General features: G+C 46.0%; 1 protein-coding gene across 1 annotated transcript in view; it reads left to right on the forward strand.

The window, feature by feature from the left end:
* Window positions 1-22,573, forward strand: part of PSMD11 (proteasome 26S subunit, non-ATPase 11) — a 996,429-nt gene that overhangs the window by 809,296 nt on the left and 164,560 nt on the right. The gene's annotated exons all lie outside the window — the stretch shown is intronic.

Raw genomic sequence — 22,573 nt, forward strand, 5'->3', positions numbered from 1 at the left:
TCTCGTCTTTTGCTGGCGTCTTCTCCCTCTCGTCTTTTGCTGGCGTCTTCTCCCTCTCGTCTTTTGCTGGCGTCTTCTCCCTCTCGTCTTTTGCTGGCGTCTTCTCCCTCTCGTCTTTTGCTGGCGTCTTCTCCCTCTCGTCTTTTGCTGGCGTCTTCTCCCTCTCGCCTTTTGCTGGCGTCTTCTCCCTCTCGCCTTTTGCTGGCGTCTTCTCCCTCTCGCCTTTTGCTGGCGTCTTCTCCCTCTCGCTGGCGTCTTCTCCCTCTCGCTGGCGTCTTCTCCCTCTCGCCTTTTGCTGGCGTCTTCTCCCTCTCGCCTTTTGCTGGCGTCTTCTCCCTCTCGTCTTCTAAGGATGTTGTCCTACAGTGGTCGACTCTGCTCTTAGTCCCAAAAAACACATTTTTTATGCAAGTTCCTATTCATTCACACCCCTACGCTGTCAATTGCACAGCAGGGTGGGTGTCTTCAAGGACCACCATCCGGCCAATTAAAACTGGTCTCTCAGGCACACCTAGACACAAAGGAAAGGGAAGTTTTGGGACCCTCACTCACTTCCTGCCTTTCCAGACACACTGTAGCCTGGGCGGGCTTCCTCTTCCAACTCTCTCTCTTCTGCGGTTCCTTCGTCCAGTGGTTGACTCTGCTTTCCAAGCCAAAAGACTCTCCTTTTTATTCAGTTCTCTCCCATTCATTCCAGCCTAGCGGTCACTCACCCAGCAGGGTGGCTGTCCTTGCCGGACAGTCAGCCAGCCAATCGCCACAGAGTGCATTTGGGTCTCCTAGGAAACTAAGCACAGGAAGTTTCGGGCACCTCCCTCACTTCCTGCCTACCCCAGACACACTGGAGCCAGAGGCAGGTTTCTCTGAGAAACCCTGCCAAAGGTGAAATGAACAAGGAGACAAAACCAGATTTGGCACGCGGAGAAACTAGAGGGACCTTTCCACAAAGAAGTGGTGAAAAAAGACCAGGACCATTTTAACAAAGGAGGCTCAGCGCCATTTTGAAAAACATGGCTCCCGCGATTTAAAGTTACCAGAGCTGTGAACAGTTCGCGGTCGTGGTAAATCGTTAGTACATTACAAAACCACTGCCACCAGTCATTCTGAGAGGAAAGGGTAACGCATAAATGCTACATGAGTAACTAGACAAAGTGGCTACTAAGTAACCCCTCCAGCACTCTATTGTAAAATAGGGTGTGCTGGGTCTAGAAATTTACAGGAATAAGCAAAGTTAATTTCACTCCACTGCTCTGGGAAACAGTAGTTCATCCCAGAGTAGGTAATTTAAACCTTTGGAAAGCCCGAAAGGCTTCCCTGTATCACTGCACTGAAGGTGCTGTGTGACACACAGGAAAAGGATTATGCGTATGGAGTTGCTGGGGGTCTCTAAAGTGGAGGGAATTAACACATTTTTGAGAATTCTCCCTAACACCAACCTGTGTAGCACAGACTTATACCAAAGGTTGAGTTTTTACTGCCAGGAGGTCAGGGTTGTTGTAGTGCACCCTATGGGTACTGCATACAATCTTGCCTAAAACTTAGGAACTCTGACATTTGCTACTTAAGAACCTATCCTGACACTGCCTGTTGGAAACTAGGGCCTAGTGACCCCCCCAGCACTCTTCTGCCACTGAGAACACTCGTGCTCCAAGAATAAGGGAAATAATTTTCAAGGATTGGGCCTTTTGCCTAAAAAAGAGAATGTGTTTAGGTTTTTAACCTTGTAAAAGAAGTTGGTTGGTAACTGTAACTGAGTGAACAGTTATGAAAGTTATTACTTACCTTAAATGTGTGGCACTATTCTGAAAAGTATGTACAAGATTAAGTTACTCACTTGTGAATTGGTTGTGCCTCTTCCCCAAAAGCAATGCTGTTGGTTTCACTTTACTATTCCTGTTAGGATATGTGTAGGAGTTTTCCCACCTGGGTCTTGCTTCCCCCTGACTGGCTGTTAGCCTGTCCACAATAAGCCTGCATTAGGTGTTACCTACCTAGAATAATGTTTGAGTCATTCATAAAGTGTATCACTGGGTTTTGCTTTCCCTGGTATGGTGTAGACATAAAGTCTCTGGTGTATACCTGCCTTGAAGTTGCTTATAGCTCCTGTAAGAAATGTATAGGTTTGACTTGCCTTGATAATAACTGTTATCCTAAAATAAATTAGTTATTGCTTCCCTTAGTCTGTGAACTGAAAAGCAACTGTAACTTAATATTACACCCCGAGATCCATCTACCCTAGAATAACTTTTATCCTGAATCAGATTTATAGTTTATACTGTTCCTAGTATTTTTGTGCTTCACTAGATCAGAAAAGTATATTGTCCAGTTGATACTATTTGTTTTCCTGATCAGCGTCACAGTACAATGATAGGGTTACTACCTTGGTATTACTGAAAGTAATGTAAAGGTAATTATTGGTTTTGACTTCTCTAGAACTACTTTTGGGTGTTCTAAATATGGTCTATTTTTTTGGTCTGTCAACTTTGAAGCATAGTGTTGTGTTTTTATAATTGTGGTTATACATGTGATAGTACTTATTTCCCCAAAATGTACCTGGGCCTACTTGTATTTAAATAAACCATTTATTTTTACAAAACATAATATTCCAGTGTTTCTTTGGACCATTTGTATTACAATTTTATTAGTACGGATTCTACAGCAATCTCTCCCTCCTAAAATCAGCCTGGCTGCTCTGTCTATGGTACATTGAACTCATATGGTACAGCCTTATAATAAGAGTGGAGTCTTGTACTGCCTCAGTTGAATGGTTTTACTAAGTTCTTAATCGGACTTCAGAAAAACTGTCCTAAAATATATAACCTAGCTATGGACAATTATGAATAAAAAATAAGCAAACGGTTCCCCTTGTGTGTTCATATGCTACAAACCAACGACTGACCTTTACAGTATAATCTATTCGCACAAGTGGTGGTAAAAGGAAAAAAGAATTGGAAAGTAGTAGCATTGTACATAATAGTCGCAGTACTGAAAAACACTTCTCCAGCATGGGGTCTGGTGTGGATTCACATGCTCATGAATATTCCCCGTCCTGCTGGGAAACCTCGGTAAAGAAAAAATCAGTTTGCTTTGTTTCTGAACTGTCTTTCTCCTAACAACCAATCACTGGTCTCTGGGTCATACTTCCCCCTGCCAATGACTGCCCTCTACCCAAGCCCCTCTGGCAGTCATCTCCAGATTTTTACCGCACGTTCAAGTGTTGGGAGTCCTTGTGCGATAGCTCTCAAACTTTTACTGCGTTTTGCTTATTTATTATTTTTCCTCTGAGTTTTGCTCTATTTTGTCGGTCAATCGAGCCTCAAGCTCCATCGATCCACCTTCCGATTAACGGGGACCCGTTTTCGGATTCTTCACTGCCCCTCAAGGGCAAATTTCATTGAGTTTCTTCTTGGAGGATTCCAGAAGCTTCTTCAAGGCCTACTCCGCGTGGCCATGGCGGATGAGGACGACTCTGCGCCTCTCCAAGGTTTGCCCCAGCTGCAACCTACGGAATGTCTTTTCAGATGACGGACATTCCCTGTGCTTTTACTGCCTACACTCGGACCCGACTCACGTGGAGGATGACTGTGCGTCTTGTCAGCAGATGGTACCCCGCAGACTGAACGACCGAGGCAGACGTCTCAACGAGTGGCTGCAGGCCAAGGCCCCTGCTCTGGGTGAGTCCCGGCAGCATGCCTCCCCTGCCCAGAAGAAGAAAGTTGAGCACTGTTCTAAGACCTTTGAGGGTGCCCCTCCCGCGGGGGCCCCAACATAAGGCTAAGCACCGCAAGGCCACTGCCACCGGGAGCGCTGTTGTGACGGGCTCTGCGGCAGCCAGGATGAGTGCAGCATCTCCAGCGCCTTCGACCATGAGCTAACGCTCAAGTTCTTCTAAGAAGAGGAACTCAGACCATCCGGTCAAGTTCTTAGAGAAGGATCCTGGCGAGGGCGATGACTAAGGTGACGACAAGGAGACCGAGGAGCAACAGGGCGTTGAGGGCTTGGAGCACCAGCCTAAGCCGCAAATGCCCTCACCTCCGCCTCAGCAACCACCTGGAGATATCTCGGTGGACATTCTCACTGCTTTGCATACCCCCTATGCTCGGATCCGGACGAGGATGCCTCTTGCGCGGGCAGCCCCACCCGCGGCGCCGTGCCCAATCGGAGAAACCACCATCCAAGGAGAGTTCACCCTCCGTCTCATTTCCACCCTTCACCTCCCAGAGGGATGAGACGGATCCGGACACGGCGACGACTGGCATGGATGACGATGGCAGTTTGGGGGATCTCAGTCTCTGCCGCCCAGATCTTCATGCCATCTCGAGGGCCTCTGAGCTGCTCCAGCTTGTCCCTGAAGAGAAGAGAGTGAGTTTCCTTTACCAGTGCCACGAGGCGAAGAGGAAGACTGTACTTTCAATCCTGCTCTTGGATGATATTTGGGACGAGGGTTTGTCGCTCATGAAGAACCCTTCCTTGGCCCCGGCGAAAAGGGACCGTTCTGAGAAGAAATACAGGGTTCTGGACTCTGTGCCCAAGTGCTTACGTTCCCAGTCGTCTCCGGACTCTGTGGTTTCGGCGGCGGCTTACAAGATCTTCGGGAGCCTCCTCGTTGGCGGCCTCCTCACTCCTGGACAGTGGGGGGTGAGAGAAGTTGGATGCCATGGGGCGAAGTTATCGCGTCTGTAGTGATGACCATCAAGGCCGCAAACACCCTCGGCATCGTGGCGTGTTATGATGGGGAGTTTCGGTTCAAGATGGCTCCCCTCCTGGACTTCCTTCCCGACAAGAGGATCATACAGGAAGGCGAGGTGGCATCGGACCACCCCATTACGGTGGCCATGGACATCGCTGACACGGGTTTCTGCCAAATCGGCAACAGCGTTTGCCTTCGATGGCGGGGCTGGCTTAGGGCCACTCATTTCCGCCAGGATGTTCAGTCGAAGGTGTTGGACATGCCCTTCGGGGACAATTTGTACGGGAAGACTGCGGACGAGTTTTCAGGCCATCAAGGCGGACACTGAGGCGGCTTGTGCCTTGGGCACGCTTCAGCAACGACGGCTGTCCTTTCGGACTTCCGCAGGAAAAACCCAGGGTTCTTCCAAACGATTCGGGGGAGGTGCTTCGTCCTACTATCAACTCTCCCGCTCGTCGGCCCAGGAGACCTACAGGGGCCATCCCAAATCTGGAGGACGTCGTCGTCACCAATGCGCACAATGCAGTGCTTCGACGTCAAAACAGGATTGAACCGGCTGTGTCGTTGGGCCCCACCCGAGCACCCAGGTGGAAGGCCAGCTGGCAAACTTCATCAGTGTGTGGAAGACCATCTACACTGACCGTTGGGTGCTGGATGCTCTCGCCCACGGACACGCCCTAGAGTTCCAACGGAAGTGTCCCCATATACCACGAGAGGCCTGGCAGGAAAACCACATCCCTCAGCTTTCTGCTGGAGGGGCGGTCCATGCTAAAAAAAGGGTGCGATAGAGCTCATTCCAAAAAAGCTGAGGCTCCGGAGTGTACTCTCGTTACTTCCTCGTCAAAAAGAAGACTGGCGGTTGGAGGCACATCCTGGACCTCCGCCGTTTGAACAAGTACATCAAGTCTCAAAAGTTTTGGATGGTGACTCTTCAGCATCTGCCAGGACAGCTGGAAGAGGAGGATTTTCTATCGTCGCTGGACCTGGAGGATGCCTATTTTCATATCCCCATACACAAAGCACACTGCAAGTTCCAACGCTTCGTGGTTGAAGGGCAACATTACCAGTTCACGGCCCTTCCTTTCGGATTGAAGTCAACGCCAATGGTTTTCACCAAGTTCCTGGCGCCGGTGGCAGCGCAACTGCATCTACGAGGGATCCACATCTACCCTTAGCTGAACGACTGGCTCATCCGGGCAAGCACGAAGGACATCAGCATCGAACAAACGGTGAGGACCGTCCAACTCCTGACGGATCTGCGGGTTCTCGCTGAACTATACAAAGTCCTGCTTGATTCCATCACAGGACGTGCGGTTTCTGGGAGCCCGGCCCAACAGTGTCGTGCCTGGCGTCTCCGTCGGAGAAGATGCTAGTGGCCATCTTGGGCAAGGTACAACGGATGTTGGCCCTGAACATTGCAAGGGTGAGGTCCATCAAGTCCCTGCTCTGCATTGTCAACATGCATTTACTTCATTTGGCTGTGCAGGCTACAGATGCGTCCACTGCAGGAGTTCTTCGACGCCAAGTGTCGGGAAGCTTGGGGGACAAGGTCACACTGGACGAGAGTTTCCGTCGAGCGATACAGTGGTGGGGAGTGTGCGCACTTCTGTCCGCAAGTGCGGATTACCAGACCCCACCTCATCAGGAGATGGTCATGACGGACGCCTCCCTGGAAGGATGAGGGGCGCACACAGGAAGTATTCATGCAAGAGGCCTGTGGCTACCAGAGGAGAAGACGTTACACATCAATGTGTTGGAGCTGCGGGCAGTGTTTTGGGCCCTCAAGTCCTTTCTTCCATCCCTCAAGGGCAAGGTGGTTTGGGTCTTCACAGACAACACCACCATGATGTTCTACACCAGGAAGCAGGGGGGGAGCCAGATCCCTGGCGCACTCCAAAGAGGTGCAAGACCTTTGGCACTGGGCTGTAGCCCAGGGGATGTTCCTCATCCCGTTTCATCTGGCAGGAGTGAAGAACACAGTCGCCGACTCTCTCAGCAGGGAGCTGCGCTCTTGCCACGAGTGGGAACTTCGGCAGGACCAAATGGATCACCTGTTCCGCAGATGGGGCAATCCCCAGATCAATCTGCTTTCGACAGCGACGAACACCAAGTGCCAAAGGTTCGCCAGCAGGTTTCCCCAGCCGGGGAGCATGGGGGACGTATTCTTTCCCCTGGGAGGGCCTGTTTCTGTATGTGTTCCCTCCCTTGCTGTTGGTTCTTCGATTAGTCCATCAACTCAGACTGTCCCGGTGTAGGAGGATCCTCGTTGCACCGGCGTGGCTGAGTCAGATATAGTACCGGGACCTTCGGGACATGTCCGCGTCCCCTCCTTCTCGCCAGGGAAGGAGACTAGATTCTGCACGACGACCCAGGATCGCTGAACCTGAAGGCCTGGCTCCTGCAGCGCTAGAGTCTGGGGGTTACCATATCTCAGCGGATTGTAAGGAAGTGCTCGCCAAGGCCAGAGCTTTTGTCTACTCTCAAATGCTACGTGTACAAGTGGAAGAGGTTTGCCGTTTTTTTCCATACTCCTAAGATCGACCCTCTACGAGTCACTGCTCCGCAGGTGCTTCTGTATTTGTTGTCGTTGGCCAAAGCAGGACTGGCCCATGCTTCCATCAAGGTTCATCTGGTGGCTATCTGCTGCTACACCACATCTCCTGGACGATCATCTTTATGGTTGCATCGATTGGTCCAGGAGTTCGTCAAAGGACTATTTTGCTCGTTCCCACTGTTCAATGCTCCGACCCTGGCGTGGGAGCTCAGTGTGGTGCTGACTAGGCTCATGGGTCCTCTGTTCGAGCCTATTCATTCGGCGCCACTGAAATGTTTGTTGTGGAAAACGGCTTTTCTTGTGGAAAACAGCTTTTCTTGTGGCCATCACCTCTGCACGTGTGGGAGAGATTCAAGCCCTCTCTTGTAAACCACCTTATTTGACATTCCACAAGACGAGGGTAGTGCTACGGACGCAGCCATCCTTCATGCCCAAGGTGCCATTGAACATTCATCTAAAGGAGCCCTTGGTGTTGCCTGTATTATTCCTGATGCCTTTGTCGCCTGCTGAGAAGACTTTGCACTCGCTGGATGTGGCTAAAGCGCTGAAGTTTGATGTGGACCGCACAAAGAGTTTCCGGAAGACATCGCAGCTGTTTGTGAAATTTGGCCCTTTGAACCATGGGAAGGCCCTCTCCAAGGCTTCCATTTCTAGGTGGGTCTCCGGCTGCATCACCCATGGTCACCGGTTGGCAAACCGACATTGCCTGGCTATCCAAGAGCCCACTCGACCAGAGCGATCGCTGCAACTGCGGCGTTCTTGTCTGGTGTGCCCCTGCTTGACTTCTGCAGGGCTGCTTCGTGGAGGTCAACGCACACCTTCACGAAGTTCTACTGCGGCACCAGGAATTCCAGGGAGGAGTTCAGAGTCGGCCAAGCAGTGCTGCGCAACCTGTTCGCTTGAAGGTGAGCCTGGGGAGGAGGTGAGATGCTTAATGTTGAGATGCTTAATGTTGAGCGTTGCCACCTCCTGTGGTTGTGCATGTGTGTACTGCTATGTATTTTTTATTCATGAGCATGTGAATCTATGCCAGACCCCATGCTGGAGAAGGAACAAATTACTTACCTGTAACTGTTGTTCTCCAGCATGGGTCTGGCATGGATTCAAATGCGAACCCTCCCGCCCACCCCTCTCCGGCTCTTCTCTTGGTCCTACTGCCTCTTTATGTGCTACCAAATCTGAAGATGGCTGTCAGAGGAGGGGCTTAGGTAGAGGGCAGTCATTGGCTGGGGGCAGTATTACCCAGAGACCAGTGATTGGTTGTTAGGAGAAAGCCGGTTCAGAAATGTAACTGATTTTTTCTTTACTGAGGATTCCCAGCCTGACTGGGAATATTCATGAGCGTGTGAATCCATGCCAGACAATGCTGGAGAACAGTTACAGGTAAGTAACTTGTTCCTTAGTTTCCTTTCATACTAGCTGATTAGGTCATGTCATGCTGAGGTTTCATTATGTTTAGCTTTACAAATATAATTTTGAAGCGCCTTTGAAACGGCCATAAAACCGCAGGCCAACCTGCAAATCTGATCTGTCAACTAGACCGAACACCCCTGTTTTGATCTAACGTTTACATGATGGCCTCTATTAACAGGACACAGTAACTGCAGCCAGTGTGGGACATCTAGTTATTCCAAGACAATTACCGTAACCCCTCAACTGATGAGCTTCAAGTCTACGCAAAAAGGACGTGCATACTTAAGGGGCCTAGCAGGACTCTGGAACCTTCAGGAAGGCTGGACTGGGGCTTCTGCTCCCAAGAAAGCCATGGTCAGATTCCCACCTTCAGTTAAATGTTCCCATATTGCCTTCCAACCAGTTGTCGAGGTGAGCTGGAGTGGTTGGGAACGGTGCTCCTATACATTTTTAAAAAATTACGTTTTACAGCTCCTATACTTTTATTTTAAAAAGAAACCGTTATGGAATGGTTTCGTTTTAAAATAAGTGTAAGAATAAGTTGAAACTTGCACTTTCAGTGCACTGCACTGAATGTTCTCTTAACAGCAGGCGCATGTGTTTGGAGGGTTTGTATTGTGCGTGGGAGGGGTTTGACAAAGGGGTTTGTGGGGAATGGGGGCAGACCAGCTGGGAACATAGTTCCACTACTTCTTTTTGAACACTTCGACCACTTCTTCTGGCTTACCCAGCTATAGAACCTAGCCATTCAGAGAGTAAGTAGAGTGGCTTTGCATGCTGTTTTCTTGGGCATGATTTCTACATGCCTTTGCTCACCATGACACTGTGGCAGGCTCAGACTCTGACCACTGTGAAGCCACAGACTGGCTTTGGGACCTTGAAAGCTTTGTGCACAAGCCTAGGGTTAACAATGTCCTTTTGGTAACCAGGACATAAATCCAGAAACCCCAAAAATGTGAGCTTATTTGCTTGCTTGCCTGGTAGCTTTTGAAAACTAGGCAAAGTTGGATTTCTGTTTGCAAAGGTAGCGGGCGCCCCTCTCTCGACAGAACAAGGCCTGATAACCTGTTCAGTGGTTATTAACCACTTGAGAGTTCGCAGCCACTGCTTTTACTCACTGTGCCTTTCACAGATGTGAAATATCCATTTGCATATCAGTCTTTGTCCTGTCCAGGGGCAGTCCAGCACCGAAATGCAATGGCAATTCCAACCTGAACGAGAGTACCACCAGCAACCCCATACACGTGTTTCACCCTTGTTGGGGATCATCAGTGAGGTGAAGCTGATGCCTCTCTAAGCACAGTGAGAGGGAGACCACGTCTGGTTGCCCCCAGGAGACCTAGGGTTACCAATCCCAGGTTCCTTGAAATTTAGTTTGCAAAGGTAGCGGGCGCCCCTCTCTCGACAGAACAAGGCCTGATAACCTGTTCAGTGGTTATTAACCACTTGAGAGTTCGCAGCCACTGCTTTTACTCACTGTGCCTTTCACAGATGTGAAATATCCATTTGCATATCAGTCTTTGTCCTGTCCAGGGGCAGTCCAGCACCGAAATGCAATGGCAATTCCAACCTGAACGAGAGTACCACCAGCAACCCCATACACGTGTTTCACCCTTGTTGGGGATCATCAGTGAGGTGAAGCTGATGCCTCTCTAAGCACAGTGAGAGGGAGACCACGTCTGGTTGCCCCCAGGAGACCTAGGGTTACCAATCCCAGGTTCCTTGAAATTTAGTTTGCAAAGGTAGCGGGCGCCCCTCTCTCGACAGAACAAGGCCTGATAACCTGTTCAGTGGTTATTCACCTCACTGATGATCCCCAACAAGGGTGAAACACGTGTATGGGGTTGCTGGTGGTACTCTCGTTCAGATTGGAATTGCCATTGTATTTCGGTGCTGGACTGCCCCAGGGCAGGACAAAGACTGATATGCAAATGGATATTTCCCATCTGTGAAAGGCACAGTGAGTAAAAGCAGTGGCTGCGAACTCTCAAGTGGTTAATAACCACTGAACAGGTTATCATGTCTGTTCTTGCGAGAGAGGGGCGCCCGCTACCTTTGTAAAACTATTTTTTAAGGAACCTGGGATTGGTAACCCTACGTCTCCTGGGGGCAACCAGACGTGGTCTCCCTCTCACTGTGCTCAGAGAGGCATCAGCTTCACCTCACTGATGATCCCCAACAAGGGTGAAACACGTGTATGGGGTTGCTGGTGGTACTCTCGTTCAGATTGGAATTGCCATTGTATTTCGGTGCTGGACTGCCCCAGGGCAGGACAAAGACTGATATGCAAATGGATATTTCCCATCTGTGAAAGGCACAGTGAGTAAAAGCAGTGGCTGCGAACTCTCAAGTGGTTAATAACCACTGAACAGGTTATCATGTCTGTTCTTGCGAGAGAGGGGCGCCCGCTACCTTTGTAAAACTATTTTTTAAGGAACCTGGGATTGGTAACCCTAGGTCTCCTGGGGGCAACCAGACGTGGTCTCCCTCTCACTGTGCTCAGAGAGGCATCAGCTTCACCTCACTGATGATCCCCAACAAGGGTGAAACACGTGTATGGGGTTGCTGGTGGTACTCTCGTTCAGATTGGAATTGCCATTGTATTTCGGTGCTGGACTGCCCCAGGGCAGGACAAAGACTGATATGCAAATGGATATTTCCCATCTGTGAAAGGCACAGTGAGTAAAAGCAGTGGCTGCGAACTCTCAAGTGGTTAATAACCACTGAACAGGTTATCATGTCTGTTCTTGCGAGAGAGGGGCGCCCGCTACCTTTGTAAAAGTTGGATTTCTGAACTACAACCCCTCCCTAATGTTTTGGGGGGGTCTGGGCTGTGGTGACTGTTTTCTTGGGCTTGGCTTCAGCATGCCCAGGTTCACCATGCAGTGAGTAAATTCCAGACATACCCTGTGGCTCAGTGAACACCCCTCTCCAGCTTTCTCTACTTTGGGCGCTGCATCCCATAGTCCCACAATAAATTTGGTCCAGCTGTACACATTATTCTTCAACCTTTTCCTTCTCATGCCTTCCTGAGCATCTTATCTAATTCTCATGCCAACTAACTACCTGACTTTGCTCCTCTCTGTTAAAATGGATTTCTAGACTCTGACCTGGTGGACATATTTTATAAGCCACCCTAGTTACAGTGAACAAGGGAACTCAGAGTGGTTAGACAAAACCGCATCAAGATAGCAATGGAGATCAGTCAAGGCTTTTTACAGATGTGGTGTGGGGGGGTGGGGAGGCAACAGGAATGTTGGGTAAGAATTGGTGTAGAAACACTGTAAGACTACACAACACTTATCTGCTTGGTAGTGGGTAACACACCTTTTGGTATAGGTCTGTAATACACAAGTTGGTAGTGTGACTGAGCAGCCAGGCCCCTCTCAAGAGTGGTAAATGTGAGCTGCAAAGTTGTAGCAATGAAATTTGCAAATACAAGTAACCAAATAACACTTGCACTCAAGGTTTCAGTTACAAATAGTTAATTATTGAACATCAATTTTTAAATAAGCATGCTTTAAAAGGGGCAAGAAAGGTAACAATCATATATACTTTAAAATACTATTCCAGAATCAGCACAAGTTAGTAGATAATCTTTAGACATCTCCTTTACCCACTTCCTACAACCGGGCTGTACTGTTCACAAGTACAGTAATGGCATTTGTATACCACTAGTTATACTTTGCAGATTCTGAGGTTGCAGAAAGAAAAGGTTAAAAGAAGGAAAAGGGTTAAACAGGTTCTCGGTGCATGCAAGTATACTTAAATCTTCCAATGAAGTCTAAACAAGCCTTTCCCAGAAATAAGTGTAAAACCAGGTTACCACCTATGAGGGACAGAAATATCAGTCAATGGACTAGAAGAGTCTGCAGGGAGCCAGGACAGCCGACGTCAATTGGAGCACAGTCTATGGAGCTGAGGCACTTAGTTAATAAAAGTCTTGCACAAAGCTAGAGTTTTGTAGAAATCGCTTGTAGTTTCACAAGCTGCTACACTTGTGAAAAGCAGAGTTGGAATCAACTCCAACAAAAGTAGCCAATGCTATTCTCAACAGAGAAAAGCACAGCTAAAGACACTTGGGTAAGTATCCCACGTCTAAACAGTACCCCTGGTTTAAAGAAGTGGTCCATCTGGATTCTGTCCTGTTGCAGCGATGCAGGACTTGGGTTCCTGAGCCCGAGTTGTAGCTGTTGGGGAGAATTTTCATTTTATTGCTTAATTCCTTCCACTTTAGAGACCCTGAGCTCTTTTGCTGGACTTCAGAATTTCTTTGTCATGGTTTCTTCGGGTTCTTTTCAATGTTTGACTGTCTTTAGTCCTGTTAGGCAAAGTTCGAATGCAGTACCCTCTGGGAATATTACAGGCAACTAGGACTACAGGTATAGGCACCACAACCTTTGGTATAAGCTTGTACTACACAGTTTTGGTAGCGTGTTGAGCATCCAGGCTTAACTCAAAAGGGGGAATGTGAGCTGTAGTGTTTCACAAAGATTCACAGAAGAATCATGCATTCAATAGGCTAAGCCAAAGTCAGTAGGCAAAAGTCTTTGTATAGGATGCAGTACTTCAGGCAAGTAAATGGAAAAGTCTTTGCACCGGTTCTTAGGAGTCTTTGATAAAAAAAAGAAGCAAATGTAGGGCCACACGCTGATTAGACTTGTGAGTTGCAGAAGTTACAAGCACTTCCACAGTAAGAGGTAAGTTCTCTTAGACTTTTACAGTACCTTGCTAGAGAGGAAATGATGCAGCTGAGGACTTCTGTTCCTGTGCAGCTCTGCAAATCTCTCTGTTCCGGGTCCTCAGTCGTGGGGACAAGAGGGAGGATGTTGGGGGACTCCTGAAATGCACTGGGATTGTCAAAACTTGCAACCGGCAAACTTCACCTTCAGTGGCTGTTTTGCGTTTCAGCTTCTTGCGGCTATCGCAAATAGCAACAAAACGTTTCCTGGCTGTCAAGATGGACTTTCCTTGCTTCTGGGGTCCTGCACTCTGTTGAGGGAGCTCAGGCTTGGTCAGTCCTGCTTCATGGGAGTCCGGAGGATCTTCCAAAAGCTTTAGGCCATCTTAAAAGCAACACACACAATCTGGTGTTCCTCTCCCTTGCTATTCGGTTTCCTGCAGCAACTCTGAGCAAATTCAACCAGCTCCGAGATGGATGTCCAGGTGGCTTACTTTGGATTTGATTGGTTCCACCAACTCAAAGGGAGAAGTCGTCCTTGCAAGGGTTTCTCTTTCGATACAAACTTGGCAAGTTGGCACTTCAGCAGGGCTTCACTGGGAAAACAGTCCAGGAGTCGCAGCAGACGTCCTCTTCAAGTAGTTCTTCGGTTCCTTCGTCCAGTGGTCGATTCTGCCTTACAAGCTAAGATTTGCCTTTTTATTCAGTATTCTCCCATTCATTCCAACCTAGCTGTCACTCACCCAGCAGGGTGGCTGTCCTTGCCGGACAGTGAGGTAGCCAATCACCACACAGTGCATTTGGGTCTCCTACGAGACTAAGCACAGGGAGTTTCGGGCACCTCCCTCACTTCCTGCCTATCCCAGACACACTGGATCCAGAGGCGGGTTTCACTCGGAAACCCAGCCAAAGGCAAAATGAACAAAGAGACCAAACCTGGTTTTGTGTGCAGAGAAACTGTAGAAGGACCTTTCCACAAAGACATGGTGAAAAAAGACGACCGGGGGCCATATCAAAGATGGCTCTGCGCCATTTTGTAAAAGATGGCTCCCGCGGTTGCTTTACCAGAGCCGCGAACGGTTGCGGTAGATGCAAGCCACGTTGAAACAACTGTCACCAGCCATTCAGTGAGGAAAGGGTAACATAAAATATATTGCATAAGAAGCTAGACAAAGGGGATACTAGGTAACCCCTCCAGCACTCTATTGTAAGAGGGTGTGTGCTGGCTCTAGCAAGTACAATGCTAAGTAAAGTCAATTTCACTTTACTGCTTTGGGTAACAGTTTATCCCAGAGAAGTATTGAAACCTTGGGAAATCTGGAAGACTTCCCTGTGTCACTGCACTGAAGGTGCTTTGGGACACAATTGTAAAAGATGATGCCTATTGAGTTTGTCTCCATAACCAAAAGAAAAAGCGTAGAAAATTGCATTAAAATACAAGAGTGTTGGGGGGGGGGAGGGGGGGATGGTGTCTCACGCTCTCCACGTTAAAGAAATCAAGTACTCAAAGTCCAGCAAAGTTGTTGGGAGTTCATAAGGTGGAGGGAATTGGAACAGTTCTGAGAATTCTCCCTAACAAGTCCCAGAACCCTCGGTTTTTTAAGCAGGTTTCTCCCATTCATGCACAGTCTAGGCTGTCAATCACCCAGCAGGTTGGCTGTCCTGGTAAGGACAGCCAGCCAATCTGGACTGGTTGCATTCAGGCATTCCTAGAGACAGAAGATAGGGGAGTTTCGGCAACGTCCCTCATATCCTGCCTTTCCAGACACACTGGAGCCAGAGGCAGGTTTCAGGACTGAAGCCCGCTAAAGGCAAAACCAACAAAGGGCTCAAACCTGGTTCAGCGCACAGAGTAAAACCCAAGAAAGACAACACAAACAGAAAATGGCAAGAGACAAGGGCCATTTTGACAAAAATGGTCACCCATGTGGGCTATACTGCAGCTGAGGATTCAGCCTGCAGTAGAAAACCACAATGGTAGGAAAATAAAACCTCTGCCACCAGCCATTGAAAGTAGTGAGGGGAACATGAAACAATGTTAAATTAGAATGTAGGGTAAGGGGCTAGTAGGTAACCCCCGTACCCCTCCTAGTACTCCACATAAAATGGTGTGCTGGACCCACAAAGAGAAAAGTAAGTAAAGTCAATTTCACTTGACTATTCTTGGCAACACTAGTTCACACAAGAAAAGGTATTTAAACCTTATGAGAAATCTAAAGGATTTCTGACACTGCACTGAAGGTGCTGTCACCATACATTTATTTTTTTTGATACAGTTGATTAAATCAACCTTTCAATTTTTTTTTATACAAGATTCACTCAAAATAAATTAGTGATTCACGTGGGATAATAAAGATTTAAAAACTAGTACAATGTAAAAATAAAATATGCAGAGTATAAAACTAACATAATACACATTTTCAGCAATAAAGAATTAAATCAATTCTGCATGTAACATACCTAATATCAAAATACCACATATAATTCTAATCCACTTCCTAGTTTGAATTTTAACAGCTGATCAAGCGTTATTTCTCTCGATTTATCATGGATAATTCGTTAGGTGTGCAATTCCAGATATTTTTTCTCCAAATGTAATGCATTAAAAAAATGGATAACAGCCAGCTTTATGGAAGTTCGTCCACCATGTAATACTAAGTCCCACATCAGATCTACAGTTAAATGACAATAAGGACTGAATATGTGGTAAAAATATTTTTTTTGCACATCAGTTAGCTTATTGCATTCAGTCAGCAGATGTTTTAAGGTTTCGACACAATTCTGACTTGCGAAGAATCTGCAATGCATATCCTTGTTATGAAGTCGACACTCCATACTTTCGTATGCCACAAATTCATACGAAATCATAAATTCAGTTTTCCTTTGCACTAGGGCATTTTAACAAGTATGATTCAACAACATTCATCTTTTTACTTAAGAAAAGATTATTCTTAAACAGATAACTTCATACAAAGTTCTGTTCTTAATCCAATTCCACTGATGTAGTTTAACCTTAGCACTATCAGGGTTGCACTCTAAAATGGCATCAGAAATATCAGCGTCTTTCAGAAATTGTCGAACCTTTGTCAACCATAATTGCATTTGCTTGTAGGGTGCATTCATAATACATCTAGCCATGACATGCATGATTGTGTTATCATTTGTTGTTAATAGACATTTACGATAGAATGACACACTTTTCCTTTTGTATTCAGTACTCAAAGATATCGAGCCCAGTTCGTGTCTTATGCTGGAGATGGGCTGATTCTGTGGTAAATGCAGTATATTCCTCCAGCAGTATCCCTCTAGCCTGTCCCAAAAAAGGTCATCCCGCCATGCTCTTGACTCTGTTCCATATAATAAAGTGGGGATTACTTTGTTTATAGAAGTTTAAAGCAGGCATCATCAAAGTTGCCATATTTGTCCATAATTATTCGACTCGGAGAGGTGACCGTCTTGAGTTTCCTTTTTATATCCTCATAATAGAGTTCATCTGATTGGTGGTTGTTTGAATTTAACCTCAAGTATTTATACTCATTAACCACTTCCAAACAATCATCCCGGAGAAGCCATTTTGGATGGGTTTTCAATTTGGCTCGAATTGTAATGTATCAAAACCTTACATTTCTCTTTGATAAGAAATTATTTTCCACATAGCTGCTCAACTGGTTCAGCAGAACCTGCAATCCCCTGGGTGTGTCTGCCAATAGTCATCGGTGTAAAACCAGGGGATGCAGTATCCACTCCATCTCAGGGGATCAGATGTGATACCCATAAAAGAGAGCTTCATATCTGATACCAAAAAGATGAATATGGCCGAGGCAAGGATGCACCCCTGCTTTACTCCCCGATAGGTTGATATTGGACATGACAGGATTCCATCTAAGGAAAGTCAAATTTGTATAGAGGTGTCAGTATGGAGTTGCTTAATCCAATATAATAATGGCTGTGGACATGAAGCTCTCTGTAATTTATCCCACAATAACTCCCCCGAAACAGAATCAAAGGCGGCCTTGAAATCGATGAAGGCCATTTATAAGGCTTGTTTTCTTTTTCCTGTAGTGTGATTGCATGAAGAGTCATTAGATTCACACTTGTACCCAATGCGGTAGCGAAGCCTGTTTGAAACGAGTCAGCTGATTCTTTTTTTTTTTTTAGAATTATCCCGGCAAATAACTTGCCTGGGACGTCCAAAAGAATTTGCCTGTCACCCTTTTTATATAAAGGCACTACTATTGATGATTGCCATGTTAGCGGAGCTTTGCCCATGTTTAATACTTGTTTAAAGATTATGAACAAAATGGAGGCCCATGCTTCAGGATATAGTTTCATCATTTGGTTAGATAGTCGGTCCAGGCCTGAGGCCCGGGACGTGCTTAACTTGTATATGAGGTAAGATGTCTTGTATATCAAATTTGATATTCACTTCACTGGGTGCTGCTTCCAAATCTTCAATAGAGGACAAGTTCATGTTGGCATATAAGAATTCATAATATTTAACCTAAGCCTCCTCTGGGGCTGCATTCATTTGCACTCCCATCTGATTCACTCACGGGGCCCGGTTTAACAAACCCCAAATGAGTGCAGAATTTTTAGATGACAATGCACACATTTTTTCCGAATCCTGTTTGAAAAGTTTAGCTTTTCTTGACTTGACTCAATGTATATTCGTTTATAAGCCATCTCAGATTCTGTTGTATCAGGGGATTGTTTTGTTTTAATTCATATCGTCTCTGCTCTATAGTGCGCTCTTCTTGTTAATTCCACATCATAGGTATGCAAATGTGTTATGTTTTTGAATTTTCCAATATCTTGTTTGTTGGTATTTTTTTTAACAAGGTAACATACAAACCACTCGAAGGTATCAATTCCTGATTTACAGCCTGCACTGAGTCACTTAAGCAAGTTTGCAAGTCCGCCAACATCAGTGGAGAGCATTTAATTCAATTTTTTTTGCATTGGAGGCTCGTAAGTCTGTCACATTGGATGTGTGTATTCTCAATGTTTTCACTAGCACACCATGTCAGTTCTAATAAGTTGTGGTCACATGTTTGGGACTGCCCCCGAAAGGTTTCGATTTTCGCAAAAGAATTCATGCTCGCCTATATGTAGTCTAGCACTGCTGTTAGTTTGCCCCTCTGCCAGGTACACTTCGGTGGGATGTTGCCCCTAATGGTACCATTCACCAACAATAGTTGCCTTGCTTTCATAAGGGCAACCCATCAAAGTGTTGCCTTTGGAAATTGACTCATCGGCACTGTAAGACATTTTATATTCAGGTTGCCTGCTACCACAACGTATTGGAATTCCAGATCACTATTTATGATCTGTAAAGAAGATTCAAAGTCCTCAAAAAATATATTATCCAGTATTCCTGTGTGATTCCAGTATATATTTACCATCACTCCTCCCAGAGTTTTGATCTTGACTAGCTGACTAGCTGTATGAACCTGTTCGGTGACCACCAGGGGCTCATTTGGAAGTTTGCTGCCGCTCTAACAACCACCATCAGACCTGCCATAGGTTTTCCCCTTACCGGCAATTTTGCTGGTACTAGAGAGACATAATGCCTTCCCACACCGGTGTTGTAAGCAACCAAACTTCCTGTAAGGCCAAAATATCATACTTATTTAATGGATTAGCATTTGTAAAAGATAGATGCTTGTGTCCTAGTGTTCCAAGACGCAAAGGTGCACATGGATATTTTGTCTTCCTCTAATTGTTACACACAACTGGCTTGTGGGATTATCTTATCCCTTCTAATATTTTGAAAGCATGTGAGCTTAGTTTTGGAAGCCCTCTTGTTCATGGCTCTGGGCATTGTTTCATCCTGACCAATGGGACTGAATGTTTGACTGCAAGTTCGCTTGTTTGTGAGATTGGATATGTTTCCAACCTTTGCGCATTTCTTGTTTCTCAGTTGTTCTAAACCACTGGGAGTGGTTGGCTGAATTTACCTGCTTGTTTACCTATTAAAAAGCTAATTTTGTAAAATTCATCACGCCCCTGCCAAATCAAATTCATTACCCCAGAGGTCATCCAAAGCCTTACTATGGAAGAGATATACGTCTATAAACTCTACCAGATCTGTCACTTGAACATAGATTTTCCAATGTCGGAATTTCACTCATGATCTTGAACACGCTGGTTCTATTTAGATCGTATTCGGCAAAGGGACTACCTCTACACTGCATTAATAGAGAGCGGGTGCTTTCTTGAAACTATGCGCTGGCTGTCTTTGAGATTTGCCTTTAAGGCCCTGGATCCCTCCTCCACTATCTTTATTGCTTGGATCTGAGTTTTTTTATAGGACCATTATCTAGAATCAAACCCTGTTGAGTTTGAGCCTTCCCATTTCTATTCGCAGATGAATGTGAGGTCAAAACCAGTCATGAATACACCGAGTGATCTGGCTATTTCCCCTCTCCTTTGCTCCAGTGACGTTTTGTATCCTTCATGATCTCCTGGGCTAATAATAAACCCTCTAAGGACAGATCCCTCTGTGGAGTACATTTGTTCATTTGTACAGCGTGACCCTGATTTTCAGCTACTTTGATGTTAACCCCTGAACACATTGTTCCCCTTGTTAAAGGTGTATCAGAAATCTTAGAGGCAGTTTGGTATTGGATTAGTAAGTGCAACCTGCTTTTCGAACTCCACTATTCTAACCAGGTTGTCCAATGGTGGATAATCTAGACATGTCTCAAGCATTGTATCACTACTAGGTTGACTTACGTTTGTGTTCTGCTCCATTTTTTTTCTTCTCCATTTTGTTATATTTATTACTTGCCATTTGAGATTATTTTTGGCAAGGTGATCTTCACAAATTGATGTGCTCTTACTCTTTTGCTAGAAGCTAAGGTTTTCATATTTTTTTTTTTAAGGAGCCACATTGCGGCTTAATTGAACTTTAGGTTTATTGAACAGATCATAGATTGTGCCCTTCTCATCAACCCCCACAGGCATATTTGCTTCCAAGTTCAACGCCTTTTTAGCGGACCCTTCACCAAAATTAATAGATTTGTGCTGCTCTGCAATTTTGGAACTTGCCACCTATATTTCATTGGACTTTTTGCTCTTTTTCACGTTTTTTCCCTTGTCCTTTTTGTCAGGAACGGATTCAGATTTAGATTCCACCCCCAAAAACATAACCTCATTTCCACTATCTGGAATATGTATAGGAACACAACTCCCATTGCACACATTTGGCACCACTTCAAGTGGGGCTTTACTCCTTTCAGCAACACCCCCGCCCTTGTGCCACTCTAACAATTGAGTTAGTATTTCATGTTGGTTTACAGGTCGTGAATCTAAGCACTCGTGTAATTTTGCCAAGGAAAATAAGGCTGTATTCATTGCATGTAATGTATTCTCCAAGCTTTCACACTCTGCACACAGCATGGTTGTTGGTTCTGGATGACATGAAAAATTCCCCCTCCTGGGTGTCAGCTCAGCAAACGACAAAGACATTGCTGGGGATTTTGGCACTGAAGCTGAAAACCTTACCGGGGATTGGGACAAATCTTCTGGCCAGAGGGTTATGGGACGTGGCAAAAAAGGTATGTCCTTTACCGCCTCCCCTTTCTTGGTGCTAACATGCTTAATATGCAACTCTTGCTCAGGGCTGTTTGTAGGAGGACTCTTGGTTGGGGCTCGATTCAAAACAGAAATATCCACTTTCCCTGGGTTGTTCACATTACCATTTGCTGTGTCTGTTACTTGAATGGGTGGAGTGGTGGGAGTCTCTGAATTCTGTTCCCCGACTACAGAGTTACCTGCTCCACAAGAAGTCTCCATTAAAACTGAGTCTATCTGAAAACCCACATTAATGATAGTCTGGGGGAATGCTTGACTCTCTCTCATACAGCGGAATAATTGCTGTTACCACACTAGGCTCCAGTGGGTAAAAGCGGTGCATGTCTGAAGCTGCTGCTGCACCTGCCACTTGTCGGCTTTGTTGAGGTGTGTTTAAACTATGGGTGAGATTGATTTTATGACTTGTACGTTTAGTTGTTGAATCCCTGCTACAAACATTTTATGCATATCTTTGGCTGGCGACATTCCAGATACCAACATATAGGCACCCGTCATAATAAATTACCTTGTCAGAGTGATGTAGCAGCGCAGTGTCTCCAGAGGGAGTGTCGTTTCACATGGCTCACTATACAGCAAGTACACTATCTCGTGTTTGCGTCCTTTCTCTGCACGTTTATAGCAGTCGCAGCAAGTGTGATCCCACTCACCCGCCTCAAATGCTGCAACTGCTCTTAACAAAATGCTCTTGCAAAAATGCGTGCGCGCAAATGCACGTGCTCTCAGAATGTTGAATTGTGGGATTCCGAGGGGGGGGGACTTGGGACTTAAAAACATTTGTCACCTTACTGGATAACACAGTCCTCTCGCAGTATACACATCCTCCTGCTGCAACTGCTCTTAACAAAATGCTCTTGTGAAAATGCGAGAGTGGGTAAATGGTCTCCCTCACTCCAGGGTTAAAATTAAAAAGTCCTAAAGTCCAGCAAAGGAGCTGAGGCGGGGGGGAGGTGTCTTTAAGGTTGAAGGGAATTGGCATAGAAATGAAAGTTCTCCCCAACACCTTATATAGCCGACTGGCTGATAACAGGAGAGACTTCTTAAATATGCAAATAAAACACCCAAAGAACGACTTGGGAAGAATCCCAATTGGAACCTACTGTTCCAATTGGGATTCTCCATCAACGTGAAAAAATCAAGTCTTGTCCCCAGTCTAGTAAAACAACTCCTGAGACCTGTCATAAAAACTCAAGAGGAGTTAGTCTTCCCCTCAAACAATAAAGTGCAAAGCATGTTTCAAGTAACTGATGGCCTCATGGAACTAGGTAGATGCACACGCGCAACTGCTCCCGATGCAGGAGTGACTATCAAAATGATGGCAAGCAGTCAGTGGGACGATTTAGTGGTTGTTTCGCTAGCCCTAGTACAAGCACTTGGCTGATGGTCCAAGGACAACTTGCTAAAAGGAAAACCCTTTTGCAATCTACCAGTTCAAGCGATACTAACAGACCTTGCACTTTCAGTGTGAAGATCCCATTACTTTCACCACAGCGCTTGTGGACACAAACTACAGCGCAAAACCACTTATTTTATTTATTTGTATCAGGTTTTTTAAAAAAAACTTTACAAAAAGAAGAGCACAAAACATATGGTCAGACAAAACCTCATTAATAGAGAATAAAAACAGCAGAATAAAAACTCC

The sequence above is a fragment of the Ambystoma mexicanum genome, chromosome 13 (genome assembly GCF_040938575.1).
Source record: "Ambystoma mexicanum isolate Mex_15411 chromosome 13, UKY_AmexF1_1, whole genome shotgun sequence".
In the NCBI taxonomy this organism is placed as follows: domain Eukaryota; kingdom Metazoa; phylum Chordata; class Amphibia; order Caudata; family Ambystomatidae; genus Ambystoma; species Ambystoma mexicanum.